General features: G+C 53.0%; 1 protein-coding gene across 4 annotated transcripts in view; it reads right to left on the bottom strand.

The window, feature by feature from the left end:
• The window catches only part of SHANK2 (SH3 and multiple ankyrin repeat domains 2), a 630,917-nt gene extending 616,058 nt beyond the window's left edge, over window positions 1–14,859 (bottom strand). Inside the window, exon 1 of one of the 4 annotated variants that reach the window (XM_077115405.1) lies at window positions 14,743–14,859. The gene's annotated coding sequence lies outside the window, so the exon portion shown is untranslated. Of the gene's footprint in view, window positions 1–5,879; window positions 6,379–13,809; window positions 13,898–14,742 lie in introns of those variants that run through there. The other 3 variants (XM_077115406.1, XM_077115407.1, XM_077115404.1) reach the window with 3 other exon arrangements.
• Window positions 14,860–15,565: the final 706 nt, after the last annotated feature.

Here is a 15,565-nt window from a genome sequence, read left to right as displayed (position 1 = left end):
GAAAATGGCTCCCCTGGGGTTATCCGTTCCCTAATGTGGTATTCAGAGGTCAAAATGTATAAACTAGAGCTGCATATGCTAACGTGGATTTTCTTGGGTTATTAATCCACATGCCACTAAAATAAGCCTTCAGAGAGGAAGAAAGGAGCGGGACTCCCCCCTTGCCCATGCAGGACCACCAGGGTCCCAATGGCCCAATAAACAGATCCCAGCAAAGCAGGTAGACAACACAGGTGAGACACCCCAGGTTCCAGGTTCCGAGCACACAAACCATGAGCGCAGGTGGGGGTCACACCCCACAATTTGTCCAACCCACAGGGTTACCCCTAATTTATCCCGAGACCCAGGAAGAAAGATGGGGTCTCTCCCCAGGGAAAAGCAGCCAAGGGTGAGTGAGCAGGGGGGACAACTGTAGCTTAGTCCCCCAAAAACCAGGGTTTGATGGGTCTTGGACCGGTCTTGCCTTAGAGTTTAAAAAGAGCCTTCCCATCACTTCTGCATTCGCCATGTCCTTCACAGGCTTCAAGCCCTGCTGAAGCACCACTGCTCCCTGAGACCCACCTGCCACCCTATTAAAACTGCAAACGTGCCCTCACTCCCAACCTCCCTTGCCAAGCTCTCCTTCCCCTGTACTGTGTAAATACTTTATCATCACTCTTTATTACTGATGGTTTGCTCCCCTGGTCGGAACGTCAGCACATGGGGCTGGATGGCTGGCCCACTGCCGCATTCTAAGAGTCTAGAGCAGCCTAACAGACAAACAGACATCACCGAACATCACACAATGAAGCAGGGCACATATTCTCTCAAGTACCCATGGATAGAGTATCGGTCTGCCAGTTTCCTAGGCTGCTTAAAGCAAATATCATGAAACGGTTCGTCTTAAACAAATACAATATATTAGCTGACAGTCTTGGGTCCAAGGAATTGTTCAAATCAAGGCATCACCAAGGTGACGCTTTCTTCTCGAAAACCCGCTGATCTTTTGCTCCTGTGCCAATGAAAAGGCACATGGAGGGATCTGCTAGCCTCTCCCTTCTCTTCCAGGTTTTGTTGACTTCAGCTTCTTGTTTCCACGGCTTTTCTCCCTCTTTCTATCCATCCGGTTTATAAAGGGCTCCACTGATAGGATTCCGACCCAGACTGAACGAGTTGGGCCACACTTCAGGGGAAGCAGCCTCATCAAAAGTCCTACTTCCAGCAGTTCACATGCACAGGAATGGACTGAATTGAAGAATATGCTCTTCTGGGGGTCCAGACAGCTTCAAATCACAATAGCTAGGCTATAAAACAAGTCTTAATAAATTAAAAAGTATTGAAATCATACAAAGTGTGTTCTCTAACTACAATGGAATCAAGTTAGAATAGAAAGACATCTTGGAAATTCACAAAAATGTGGAAAATTAAAAAACACTCCTAAACAACCAATGGGTCAGAGGAGAATTCGCACTGAAAATAAGAAGACTTTGTGATAAATGAAAATGAAGATACGTGTGTCAAATCTTAGGGCTAGACCTAAAACAGGGCTGAGGGAAATTTATAGCTGTAAATGTCTATATTAAAAAAGAAAGATCTCAAATCAATAACCAATCTTCCAACTTAAGACACTGGAAAAAGACCAAACAAAGTAGACCTGTATCAAAAGAAGATCTAAAACAAGTAGAAGATGGGAAATAATAAGCATTAGAGTGGAAATTAATAGAGAACAGAAAAACAATTGGAAAAAAAATCAACGAAACCAAAAGTTGATTCTTGAAAGATCACCCACATTCTCCACCCTCTAGCTGGACTGACAGAGGGTGAAAGAAAGAGGACAGATTGAGAAAAGAGAAAAAAAAGACTCAAGTTATCAAAACCAAGAATAAAAGAGGGGCCGTTGCTACCAAACTTAAGGGAATAAGAAGGGTTCTCAGGAAACATGGTGAACAAGTGTATGCCAACACATCAGACAGCTTTGATGAAATGCAAAAATTCCTAGAAAGATAAAAACTATCAAAACTGATTAAAGAATAGAAAATATTATTACATCTCTAACAAGTTCAGACTGACCTGGTAATTTTTTAAATGCCCATTAAAAAAAGGTGAGCCCTGGTAAATTCTACCAAATATTTAAAGAATTAATAACCATCCTTCACAGTCTTTAACAAAACACAAGAGGAGGAAATACTTCCCAACTCATTTTACGAGGCCAATATTACCCTGTGGACTAGCAAACTAAATCCAGCAACACATATAAAGGATCATCTAACATGAACAAGAGGAATTTCTCCCATAATTGCAAAGTTGGTTTAACATCCCAAAGTCAATTAATGTAATATACCCTATCAGTAGACTGAGGACAAACACCATGTGATCTTCTCCACAGACACAGAAAAAAAATGATTTAACAAAATTCAACACCCCTTCATAATAAAAACACTCAGGAAACTAGGAAAAGGAGGAAACTTCCTCAATCTGATAAAGAGTATCTATGAACATCCCACAGTTAAATTCATTCTTGGTGAAAAACTGAAAGCCTTCCCCTTAAGATCAGGAGCAAGGCGAGGATGGCTGATTTCACCACTGCTGTTCAGTATTGTATCAGAATTTCAAACCAATGCAATTAAGCAAGAAAAATAAATAAAAGGCATCCAAATTGGAAAGGAAGAAGAAAGACTATGCCTATTTGCAGAAACGTGATCGTCTATCTAGAAGACTCTAAAGAATCTACTAAAAAAACTCTTAGAACTACTAAATGAGTTTAGTAAGATTGCACGATGCAAAAATCAAAATATTTCTGAACACAATCACTGAACCATTCAAAATGAAATTAACAATTCAGTTTACATCAACATCAAAAAGAATAAAATACTTAGGGATAAATGTAACAAAACAAGTGTAAAAATTATTCTCTGGAACCTACAAAACATTGTTCAAAGAAATCAAAGATATAAATGAACAGAAAACATTCCATGTCCATGGATTAGAAGACAATATTAAAATGGCAATAATCTACTAATTAATCTATAGATCCTTGCAATTCCCATCAGAATCGCAGCTGGCTTCTTGACATAAATTGAGACACTGATCCTAAAATTCATATGGAAACCCAAGGGGCCCAGAACAGCCAACACTATCTTAAAGAAGAAGAAATTTGGACAGCCCAACACTATCTGATTTCAAAACCTACTGTAAAGTTACAGTAACAATGACAGTGTGGTACTGGTGTAGGAGTGGGCAGGCCTTAGGAGCCCAAAAATAAATCCTCACATTTAAAGTCAACCAATTTTTTACAAAGTTGCAAAGACCATTTCAATGGTGAAATAGCCTTTTCTACAAATGGTGCTGGGACAACTGGATATCTATACACAAAACAATGAAGTTGGACCCTTTTCTCACACAACACCAAAAAAAAATTAACTTAAAATGGACTTACATGTAAGAGCTAAAACTAAAAGAACTCTTAGATGAAAATAAAAAGGTAACTCTTCCTGACCTTGGGGTAAGCAGAGACTTCTTAGCTATGACACCAAAAGCAGAGCCACAAAAGAAAATAGGAAATAGATAAATCAGACTTCATGGACATTAAAGATGTTGGCATGTGAAAGGACACCATCAGAAAAGTGAAAGATAATACACAGAATGGGAGAAAATATTTGCAAGTCATATATCTGATAAGGGACATTTGTCTAAATGTACTCATATAGGTCAATAGTGAAAAGCCAACCCAACTGAAAGGTGGGTAAAGGACCTAAACAGACGTTTCTCCAAAGAGGTATACAAATGGTCATGCTGCTTTGGAACTGATATATACCACCAAAAAACCATGTTCTTTTAATCCTGATCCAATCCCGTGGGGGCAGAGCTACTATTCGGATAGGACCTTTGGATTAGGTGTTTCCATGGAGCTGTGACCCATCATTAGCAGGTGGGACCTTCTGATTAGATGGAGATGTGACCCTCCCCGTTCAAGGTGGGTCTTCATCCTTTTACTGAAGCCCCGACTGAAGAGAATAAAAGGCCGAAAACATAAAAAGAGCTCAGAGCCCACACAGAGAGGGGACAGACACAGATATTTAGAGATGCAGAAGGAAATGCCCCTGGAGACTCCAGAAGCTGAGAACCATCTAACCCAGAAGCTGGGAGAGGACAGCAGACGTTGCCACAGGCCTTCCCACGTGGCAGAGAAGCCCAGATGTGATCGGCCTTTCTTGAGTGAAGGTATCTTCTTGTGGATACCTTAATTTGGACATTTTCCCGGCCTTAGAACTGTAACTTAATAAATCCCCTTTATAAAAGCCAGTCCATTTCCAGTGTGCATTCCAGCAGCTTAAGCAAACCGAAATAATGGCCAACAATCAAGAAGCTCCTGAAAATATGCCCAACATGGTTAGTCATCAGAGAAAAAGCAAATGAAACCACATGAAGATACTACTTCACTGCCACAAGGATGGCTAGGGTAGAAAGGATAGATAATAAATGTTGGTGATGACCTGGAGAAATTAGAACACTCATATACAGCTGGGGGAATGAGAAACGGTGCAGCCACATTGGAAAACAGTTTGGCAGTTTCTCAAAAGATTGAACCTGGAGCGAACACGCGACCCGGCTATTACACTCCTTAAGTCCCAAAGTAACAGACTCATTCACACAAAAACAAGCATTCACAACTGCATTATTCTTAACAGCCCCAAAGTGGAAACCCAAACGTCCATCAATTTGTGAACGGATAAATAAAATTTGGTCTAATGATACGTTGGTATGAAGTTCTGATAATGCCGCAGCGTGGATGGACCTTGAAAAGATGCTAGAGGGAACCAGCCACAACAGACCACGTCCTGCATGACTGTAGAGAAGTGAGATGTGCAGAACAGGCAAACCCACAGAGACCCCAAGTAGATTAGGGGTTGCTGGGGGGGGTGGGGGGAGGAGAATGGGGTGACAGTAAGGGGTAGGGAGTTCCTTCTGGGGGCGATGCAAATATTCTGGACTCAGCCATGACGGCTGCACGCCATCGCGGATGTGCCAAGCACCACTTCACGCGGGTGAACTGACTGGCGTGTGAAGTACACCTCGCCGTGGCTGTCATGCTCAGCCCATTTGCATCTGCACACACTGCTGGACATGGTGGACAGGGTCTCTGCCCTCGGGAACTCGTGGGGGGAGCAGAGCTGAGAAGCCAGGGTCCACAGGCCGCAACGGAGGCAGAGCGCAGAGACCCCCAGCTGAGGAGGGGGACACCGCTGCTGATGTTCACCCCTCCACCGGCCATCCAGCCAAGGTCCCAACCCCACATCCCCAAGGGAGGATGGCGGAGGAGGCCCCCAGGGGGATGACACCGGCACCCCTGCCCTCAAAGAGGAGGTCTGCTCTAGCCGGGGTACGGAGACCCCGCTTCTCACCCACAGAAGCTCGGGGCTGGGAGACCCTGGGGGCCGAGGAGCAGGGCCGGGCAGGACAGGGCACTCACTGTCCCTCCCCGGCCAGGGCGTGGCATGTGGGCTATGGAAGCGGGATCAACCCCACTGCCCTGACACACTAAGGACCCACCACAACGGGGAGTCTCCCCGCCCTCCCCCGCCACCACCCTGCCTCCACCCTCAGGGCAGCAATCAGCCCACCAGCATTCAGTTTAGCTCCTCCTTGAACTTGCCAGACAGACAGTCCTTGCAGCCACTCGTGCAGCCAAAAACACTTACTCCATTATCTGTATTTAAGACAAGAAGCTTCAGAAGCTTGGAAAGAAGTTCTGAAGGAATGAAAGCTGCACACACAAAGCAGCCCCAAAGCGTCCACCAGTTTATCCTGCACACTCACACACCCACAAAGCCCACTCGTGCCTCCTCTGATTTCCTACGCACAGGCAGGTCACGTCCACTCGCGAGCCCCGGTTCTCTTACCTGTAAAACAGGTGACAACAAAATGATCTAATTTATACCAAGGCTGTGTAAAGACAAAGCCAGAGAAGGATGGCACAAAGCCTGCTGGCTGCACGATGAAACTGACGTGGACCCCAGAAAAGCCATGGTCTTTAATCCTCATTCAATATTGCTGGGTGGGATCTTATTAATTAGTTTGTTTCCATGGAGATATGACCCACACAATGGTGGGCGGGACCTTCTGATTAGGTGGTTTCCATGGAGATGCATCTTCACCCATTCAAAGTGGGTCTTAATCTCTTAATCCCTTTAAGAGGGAACTATTTTGGAAGAAGCTTCAGAGCCAACACAGACAGAGATGTCTGGAGATGCAGAAAGAAATGCCCCCCAACCAGGGAAGATATTTTGAAACCAGAAGCCAAAGGGCCAGCCAATGCCAACCATGTGCCTTCCCAGATCAGCCTTTCTTGAGTCAAAGTATCTTTCTCTGGATGCCTTAGTTTGGACATTTTTATGGGCTGGGAACTATAAACTTATAACTTACTAGATTCCCTTTATAAAAGCTGACCCATCTCTGGTATACTGCATTCCGGCAGCTTTAATACGCTAAAACACTGGCGAACACCAGGAGCTGAGAGAGGCCAGGCAGAGGTGCAGGGGGAGTGCAGCCTGGCTGGCACCGTGAATCCGAACAGCTGACTTCTGGGACCGGCAGACAACAGATTTCCATGGCCGTGAGCCTCCCAGCTTGTGGCACTTTGTTCCTGTAGCCTAGAGCATCTGATACAGATTTTGGAATATATATATATATATACACAAAGAGCCTGGCACGTGGTAGAGGCTTGATTACAGCGCCTGATGAACTGGAACTTAAGTATTTATCCTGCCATGGGGCATGGGGAGGGGGACAGAGAGAGCTTGGACACAGCAGCCGGGTCCCTGCCCCAGGCGTGCCTTGGTGTTGCCTTACCACTCCAGGCCCCAGGCCACCCATGCATGGCCGTGAACTGTGACGGCAATTGTCCTCTCTGGGAGATGCTGAGCCCCCACTCTGGTTGGGGGGTGTGGGCACAGGGCCAAGGCCTGGAGAGGCTGTCTGTCCACCCTGTGGTCCCACCTCACTCACAGCTTCAAGAACCTTGGAAAGTTCCCTCATGCATCGCTATCCTTTGCCCCCCAGGGACTGTTCCCCCATCAACTCCACCTGTGACGTCTGCAACTTCTACGTGACAACAACTTGCAGATTTCTTAACTCAGCTCCTCGCCTTTCCAATGCCACCTAAGGAACTGCTTGGCTCTTGAACGGTTATCACCAGACAATTTAGGTTTGGGCTGTATCAGAATTACACAATACATGCCATACGTTTGCAAAACAAATCCTGCCTCTATCAAACCCCAACCGTGCATCAAACCAACTGTATGCCTTCCTGGAGCTCATGAACAGGTGATTGGGAGGACACTGGGGGATGCCAGGGGACAGCACAGGGCAGGGTCCCCTCGGTGCAAGGGCTCTAGCCTCGGATATGTGGCCCCCGACCCTACAGCCCCCTGCCTGTCCAGCCCTCCTGCTGGATTTGATTTCTCCAGTCTCCACTTCAGGCTAATCCCCTCCACTGCTGCCACCAAGTCCCAGGCTCCCTCCCATTCTCATGGAAAAGGGGAAGAGATCTGTCCTCCTGCCAGGCAGTGCAGCTCTAGGCCCCCTGCCCCGCCAGGACCCCACACTCACATTCAAAGCCCCCCTCCGTCTGCCCACCATCACCCTCCAGGCTTCTGTCCTGCACGGCCCAAGGACAACCCTCCATCTCATCCACCCCATGAACAGCCCTGCCGATCCCTCCTCCAACAGCAAAACTTCTAGAAAGAACCCTGTGCAAGCTTGCTGCCAAAGGGAAGCAGACACACCCTGGAACTCTTCCTAAGAGCGCGCGGTGCTGATCTGCCCGTGCTGGGGAATTATTAGCAGCCCACACTGGAACAGCTGCAGGAATTCCATTCCCAGCTTCATTCCCACTCCCTGTGCAGTGGGGGAAAAAATCACTGTTTAAACCACAGCTGTGGATCTGCACACGCTCCCAAGCGCCTGGCCTGGAAAGGGGTGAACCTCTGCCCAGGCACCCCATCACCCCAAGGCCCTGGCACCACGTGCAGCTGGAACACAGCCACAGGGAGGCCAGCGGCCGGACCGGCTGGGTCACTTCTTAGAGCTGAATGACACAGGCAGGTGGGAGAGCTCTTCACCCCCGCCAACCACAGTGCGACCTTCCAGTCAAGACATCCACTGGGTCAACAGATTCGACCGTGCCAGGAGCCCCTTCCAGGCTCCAAGGTACAAAGAGGGGCAGGGTCCCGCCTTGCCCTCCCAGTCCACAGGTCCGGCCAGGGGGACGCTGATAAGCACCAGGCACCAGGCCACGGACACACAGCGCAGTTAACCACTACGGGGCAGCAGGGACATTTGGGGAGGCAGGAGACACCTCAGGTAGTAGTGTCCAGGCCTGGCATGCACTTAGGGGTACAACTGAGGCAGCAGCGTGCCACCTCACAGCCCCTACGCAGGGCTCGCGTGCTGAATTAGTAGGAGAGTCGGGGTCCAGCTCAGCTTGCACTCGGTCCCCCAAGGCGGTGCCAGCGGAAGGCCTGGGACCCCCCAGGCTTCTATTCCACTCAGGGTGACACTGAACCCACTTCGGGGCCCCAGGCCTCCTGGAACCCAAGTCCAGCAGCCACGGTCCCTATGACTTACCCTCCTCCCCACTTTGGTCTTAGCCTGACCGCGTGCCCCCAGATGCTCAGCGGGACCCGACTGGGGAGTCCTCGGCACACGGGCCAAAGCCTCCAGGTCGGGGGGAGGTCAGCCCATTGTCTAAGCTCTCAGCCACTCCCCACCCAGGCCCAGGTCCCAGGCTGCCTCTGGATTCCCTTGCACAGCCTCGGGGGGGGGGGGGGGGGGGGGGGGGGGGGGGGAGGGAGGCGGTACCCCAAGCGAGGAGTCTGGGGGCTTGGCCAGGGTGGAGCTGGTGCGGGGGCTGGCACATCCATCAGCCAACACTGCACCTGCTGGGGCTGGTAGGGCGCCACCCGCCGAGGCCCCAAGCCCATGGAGTATGTGGCATGGTCCATTCATTTCTCCAACTGCAGGGGACTCCAAAACGGGGGTGCACAGGCCCCTTCCAATGGGGTCTCAGCAACTTAAAGGGCTTAATCAAAATTGTTCTTGAAATTGTTCAATGGGAGAAGGCACCTGGGGTCCCCCTTTCCCACCTCCCCTTTCCCCACAGCCCCTTCCCCTTTTACAGATGGATGGAGTCCCCTCCAGAGGTGCCCAGACCTCCAACAAACACAGGAGGCACCCGGGCTGGGCCTCTACCCCAGGCAGCAACAGAACCCCCTTCCCACCCACAGGGACATTTCCAGTGGCATTTTACTTTTTCCACTTCTCAAAATTGGTACTATATGGACAGTGCTTTGATTGCCTGTGCCCTGGCAATGATGGGACTGTCTTCTCAGTGCTGAGGTCACAGAAATTTTAAAAATATATATCAGATACCAACTTTTGTATTTTGTTTCTTGGAGAGAAGTATGCTATGAAAGACTTACCAGCATAAAACATGTGACATTAGGATAAAAGCCTTTGGGGAAGTGGAATAGCAATACAAGCTCTAGGAAAAATGAACAATAAAAATCTCCTAAAGCTTGGGCATGTATTTGTCAATGAAAACAGGTGGGTATCCGATCACGGAGGCATTTATAGTGCAGTGGATACATTTACAGAGTTACGTCACAGTTCTTCTTAAATGTCAAATCAAATGTTAATATTTGCCTCGTGGAAGGGCTGAGCCATCCTTTGCAAATATTTAAAGCTAAGATGAAAAAGTTTAGATGTCACATGAGAAATACAATAAATGGTCATTGATAGAATCTGGGGGGTGAGGATACAGGAGTTCCCGGCTCGTTGCTTTCAGTTTTGCCAGATTTCTGAGTTTTTCACAAGCAAATGTTATGCAAAAGGTGTGAGAAGTCATATACTGTTTTAAAGGCGTGTCTTTAGGGGGCCCCAAGAGGCACAAATGTGAAGAGCCCTGCCCCGGCTGGGCCGACCCGGTGGATACCCAATCATGATGCGCCTAATGAGAACCTCCCAGTCAGGCTTCCAAATGAAGTGTTTTCAAGTTAAGCAGCTCAGGGCTCTATCCGATCTTTTTTCTTACTAAAATCCTCAGCATTTCCCAAAATGTGGTCCGAGAGCTACCGACAGCGGAACTCCCCTGAAAGAAGGGCCTGTTCTGCATCTCCCGCCTCACTCAGAATCTCTGGGGGGTGGGCCTGGAACCCGTCGCCCCCAGGCCCAGCTGGTTGGAAATGTGCAGCTTTGGATTGCAAGTGCTGATTGCCCCTCTCCGAGCCGTCCCCGGGAATCCTAAAGCTTGCAAAAGCCAGAGCCCGTGGGGAAGGCCTTGGGTCCTCTGCCCCTGCCCTGGCCGATACCACGTGGCGGCCAGTCGGAGGTGATGCTATGGGGAAGCAGGGGGCAGAGGTGGGGGGAACAGGGGGCATCACTCCTTACTGCGCTGTCCACAAACCCCAGCAGCCAGGCCAGCTTTTAAGGACTTAATCTCCAGGGAGCGGCCTGTGCTCCCTGCCAGCCCAGCCACCGGAGCCTCTCATTAAAAGCCCTGAACTCTGAACGCTGGGAAGCCCTCTCCTCTGGTGCTCGAGCTGGGGTGGGTGCACTTCCCAACCCTGTGCCCTATTAAGAATGGACCCCCTGAGGTGCAGGGGGGCACCTGTCAGATTCATCCTTGTCACCCAAAGGCAGACCTCAACATGACCACAAGAGCCACTGAAATTAGCCACCTGGAAACTTCTTAAATCTCCTTCCTGCCCCCGGCACCCCCAAAATACATATCACATCAAGAGTCTGATCAGAAACTCTGGATTTCATCTGCTGAAGGCAGCTTTTTTTTTTTTTTTTTTACACCACAGGAACAGGGAGGAAAATTTTCTAACCATCCACCAGGATATGTGCATTTTACCCAAGGTGTGGGATGGGGAGGGGAAGCTGGGCTCTCCCAGGCTGCTTGGGGTGGTATCCCAGCTCCACTACCAAGGAGCAGTACCAGGTAGGGCCAGCCGCTTTCCTCCACTGAGCCTCAGGCTGCTCATCTATAAAATGGAAATAATAGAACCTGCTCCTTGCAGTTCCGGGAGAATTAAATGAGGCACTCTAAAATACGTGCTGAATGCAATGCTGCAGAAGGAAACCATTCAGCAAGTGAGAAGGGTGCTGTTTTCCCTGCAGCTGAGGACATCCTTTTTGTAGCTTCTGGGTAGCTGTCCTTCTCCTTCATTTCTGGCCCAGAGGTCTTGCTCAGTACCCAGGGAAGGCGTCTTTCAGATGTTTTCACATCTCCCCGCCCCTCCGCAACCCAGCGTCACTCTGCAGTCACCCTGATAGCACCGTGTGCTAAATGTCCCATCGCTTCTCTTCCCTGCCACCAGGCTGGAAGCTGGGGGAGGGGGACAGAGCACTGACCTTTGGCCAGCTCTAGGCCCTCAATTGATTATTTGTGGAGCTCATTTTTATGCAACATGCAGAGAAAATCAAATACAGCCAGGAACACCTCAGAGCATCAAAGAACAAGAGGGCTCTCATTTGGGCGGGGGGGGCGGGGGAAGGTGGCAGTTGGTGCAGGACTCAGAGTTCGACCAGTCCAGGGCTCCTGTCAATCCATCCACTTTCTTCCAGCAAGTAATGCATTCGCCCAGCGCCAGGGGAACGACTAGGGGGGCTCCACACATGAGCCCTTGTCTGGGGAGCTGTCCTCCCCTCCCCGTCCCCGCCTCTCTCTGGGCTTCCCAGTTAAGGCATAGGGAGGTCAGTACTCTGGCCAGAGATCACCAGGATACTGAAAGATACGAAATCTCCCCTCCAGCGGCCACAGTCCTAGTTACAGCACAACTGAGGCTCCCTAGGAGGCAGCAACTGCTAATGCCTACTAGGCAGTCCCAGCCACCCCTCCCCCATGGCCTTCCAAGGAGCAGGCGTGCAGATTCCAGGCCCCACAGCCTTAGGCAAAGCTCCGCCTTAGGCTTACAAAGTGGAGGAACTGAATTCCAGAGAATTGGGAATTCAGGTATCAGCTGCTAGGAACAAGCCTCAGCCCCACCCCGAGAGTACGTTTAGACACTGGAAGCCCCACCCTCCACTCGCACCTGCACGCCGCTCTGGGAAATATCCTATTGCTCTCTCAAGCTGACACAGACCCCCGAAATGGATCATTTAAGATTCTAGGACATATTTGGAAGTAAGGCATGACAAAGGATTATCTTTCCATAAAAATCAGGTTTTATTACTGTTTTTCTGTATTTTGGTCAACTCCTGCCGTGTTTTACTTAGTTCCTATCTTTCTCCCCATCACTGATGAAATACAAAATGGGGTGCTATCTCTGACCTCCAGATGGCACCCCAATCAAAGACCCCCCCCATCCCTTCCTGTCCAGGTTTCCGCCTAGCCAGGGGCACCCCTCCCCCACCCTCTCCCCCCCAAGCACACACCTGGGCCAAGTCACAGCACCTGCAGTGCCCGGCAGAGGGCGCTGCACACAACCCCTGAGCACTTGCGGAATGAATGAATGAAAGTCTCTTGGCAACTTCCCCCAGTATGAACAGGGCTCTCAAAAGCAAACTGGATGTGGACACAAAAGCTAGCAGGATCCCCCAACAGGGCCTAATTTATTACAAGCAGCCAGTTCCAAAGTGCCGAGTGCACCCGCCTTCATAGGCAAAATCACCGAGTTCACACAGGGTCCCTTCGGTTGCCTGAATAAAATAATTACAGCCTCCTGCAGCAGGGGTTCAAAGAAGTACCTGGCTTTCCACTCAAGTCTCGCTTTTTGGAAAACAAGAGATTCCTGAGCATAACAATGGAATCCCTTTCCATTAGAACAGGCTCTCCAGCAGCTTTAACATCCAGCGGCTATTAAGGCAATCTAACTTCTATTATGGCAGGGGTCTCCCCACGCACCCTTTAAGAATAACAGGATGTATTGGGCAAAATTCCATAGGGGCCCAAGACTCCCCCATCCCTAATTACCAAAGGAGCCTCCAGAGCACACAAAGCTCCCTCCACCTCATGCCACTGGCTGAAGGCAAACACTAAAAGCCGACCCTCGTGACTGCCTCCAAGTGGTCTGAAATCCGCCTGAAAACCCCCAGGGCGCCAGGCGCTGTGCCTGGGGCTTAAAAGGCCGTCACCAATTATTATTTAACTCTGAGACCAGGAGCTCTGAGTCCGGGCTGAATCTGCCAGCTCCATTTCCAGGGGCGGAGAAGCTCCCTGCGGCCGGGTCAGCAAGTCCAGCCAAGGCCAACGCAGATCACAGCGCCACCCCCCCAGGACAAATTCCGAAATTACTTGTGTGCATTTCGAAATTTAATGTAATTAGCTGATTGACCTCATTAACGTTAGAACTTGAGCTTCAAACCAAAAAAGGAGGTCATGGAACTATCCAATGTACTCCCTCGAATTTCCACGTGGAAAACACTTTATTTTCGGATGGCCTCCGGGGACCACCAGCACCGTTCCCCACCTGCCACCCCGGAGACCCCCAAGCACTGAGCCTCTCCACCCGCCTGGGCCTAGAGCCGTCTCAAATCCAGCTGCCCCCGGCCACTTTAAAAGCTCGGCGGCGCAAGCCCAGCCTGGCCCCCCGGGAGCCCCCAGCCCCACCGAAACGCGAACCTCGCCCGCTGGGCCCGCGCAAGGTGGTGGGTGCGCAGACCCGCCCAGGCGCCACGCGCCGGCACCCCAGCCTCCCCCGAGCCCGACCGCGAGGTCCGCCGCGGCCCCGACACCCTTCCGACGTCCGCCGCGCGCTTCGCGGTGCGCCCCGCACGCCCTGGACCCGCGCGGCGAGATCCTCCGTGGGGTGGGGGGGGATGTCGCACCTGCTCGCTCAGTCCACGCGACCCCAGCCCCGGCGGCGGGCGCGCGGTCGGAGTCTCGGGGCCGGCTCCTCGTTCCCGGGCTGCGCGGGCGGAGGCTGCAGGGCCGCGGGGGAGGAGGGATGCCCGGGTGAAAGTTGCCAGGGAAACTTGAGCAACTCGCGCGCACCGGCGCCAGCTTCCTGCATAATTCACCGGCGGCGGCGGCGGCGGCGGCATGGCGCGCAGGCTGCTCACCTGCGCCTGCCCGTCCCCCCACCCACCCACCCCGGCCAGCGAGGGGCGGCGGGCGGAGGCCGGGCATTCGGCGGGAACCCGGAACCAGGGGTCCCCGATCCGCAACCCCCGGTGCGCACCGGGGGCTCCTGCCCCGGCCTCCAAGAACCCGCAGCGCCGGTGGCGCGCGGCTGGATGGTGGCTCTGCGAGCCGGGAGCGAATCCGGGGTGACCGCGGCGGGGCGGGGATGGGGGGGAGGGCTCCGAGACGCGGCCTCCGTGGGTGCGTCCCGCCCCCCCGCGCGCCCCCTAGCGGCCCCGCCGCTGGCTCCTCGGCCCGAGCAGGGGGGGCGGGGGACCCACCGCCGTCGCCCCAGGGGAAGGGACAGGGCGCGCTCCGGGAGGCGGGGGTCCGAACGGGTAGGGGACAGAAGCGCGCACGCTTCCAACGTGCTTTAACCGGCCCCTGCCCCGGAAGGAGGCAAGGGGGAAGGGAGGGACTCCCCGCAGAGAAGGGGCGCCCGCCCAAACGCAGCCCTCTCCACCCCCACCCACAAGGATCCGGGACGGCGCTTACTCGGCGGCTGGCGCTCCTGGAATCCAGATGCACCCACAATACAGCGAGCCGGCAGGATCGGGCGCCTGGGGGGTCCAGCCATAGCCCGGGGTGCCCCGTGGCCCCCGCCCCGCGCCCCGCGCTCTCCCAGGACGCCGCCTTACCTGGCTCCGGCGGCCGCTCGGTGAGCCGGGGGAGCGGACCCTCACCCGCGGAGGGCCCGGGGCTCGGCGCGCACCTGGCTCGGCCGCGAGGACTGGAGCGGCGCCGCGCCCAGCCCAGCTGCTAGCGCGGGAGCCGCCGCCGCCGCTCAGGTGTCCCGGGGATGGGGAGGGGGCGGCGCGGCCCCGCCCCGAGCTGCAGCCCAGGCCCGGGGGGCTTCTGGGCGCCGCGCGGGGCCGGCCCCACCCTCCCTCCCCCCACCTAGGCCGGGTCCGCGCGGATGGCACCGGGCGTGGGTGGGGGAGGGGTCGTCCGCCGCCGAAAGGAGGCGCGCGGCCCGGGACCCGCGTGGGCGGCCCGCCCCACCTGCCCGGGGCCCTGCTCCCGCGCCCGGCGGCGACTCCCGCGCGGCGCGTGGGATCTGTTGTGGCAACCCTGGAGCCCGCGGGGAACCCTCGGCCGCCTCCGCCCGCCGCCCCGCCCCGCCCGGGGTTGCGTGGCTCCCCGCCCCCTTCTCGCCGGGTGAAACCCAGCGGATGAGAAAGTCCCTTAATTTTATAAGGGACTTAATGTCTTAAGGGTGATCCCGGGGCTCCGCCCCAGAGCACTTTATATTAATGGGATCCAGAAATCCAGAGGCTGCCCGCGCATCAAAGCGAATGAAAACTTTGAACCGGGTAACAAGCCACCTTCGGCTTCCCGGGCCACGGGTCTGGGCGCTTTCCACCCGGGAGCGTGCTAAACGGTGTCTCCGCAGAAGTCCCCGGGCCAAAAAAAAAGATGGTGTGTGTGTCTGTGTGTGTGTGTTTTGGGGGAAATAAAAGC

The sequence above is a fragment of the Tamandua tetradactyla genome, chromosome 9 (genome assembly GCF_023851605.1).
Source record: "Tamandua tetradactyla isolate mTamTet1 chromosome 9, mTamTet1.pri, whole genome shotgun sequence".
NCBI lineage: Eukaryota > Metazoa > Chordata > Mammalia > Pilosa > Myrmecophagidae > Tamandua > Tamandua tetradactyla.
Note: the sequence above shows the minus strand (reverse complement) of the source record. Positions and strands in the feature narration are given on the sequence as shown.